A 320-nucleotide genomic window follows, 5' to 3' on the forward strand; every position below is an offset into this window, starting at 1 on the left:
AGGTACCCAAAGGTGACTTTAATCAGTTTGTGTATCTGTGTAAAACTCAAGTCCCCAAAGTGGACTTAAAAATTCCCTGGTCCCCAATGTGAAGGCAAAAAATAATTTTATCAAAAAAGGATTTAAACAAAATTTTCAGGTGACATTTGTTTTCTGTAAATTTAGAGTAAAAAAAATCACATAGCAGTTTGTCCCTAACCCATTCAGAAAGGGGTGTCCCCTAAGGTAGGTAGTTAAAATATGCGCCCCCAATTTGGACATAAGCAAACCATGGTGTGTGTGTGTGTGTGTGTGTGTGTGTGTGTGTGTGTGTGTGTGTG

General features: G+C 38.4%; 1 protein-coding gene across 1 annotated transcript in view; it reads left to right on the forward strand.

Annotated features, from left to right (window-relative positions):
- The window catches only part of LOC119429182 (cAMP-dependent protein kinase catalytic subunit PRKX-like), a 16,131-nt gene that overhangs the window by 13,997 nt on the left and 1,814 nt on the right, over positions 1-320 (forward strand). The gene's annotated exons all lie outside the window — the stretch shown is intronic.

This window comes from Nematolebias whitei, chromosome 24, assembly GCF_014905685.2.
Source record: "Nematolebias whitei isolate Nwh7 chromosome 24, NemWhi1, whole genome shotgun sequence".
Lineage (NCBI taxonomy): Eukaryota > Metazoa > Chordata > Actinopteri > Cyprinodontiformes > Rivulidae > Nematolebias > Nematolebias whitei.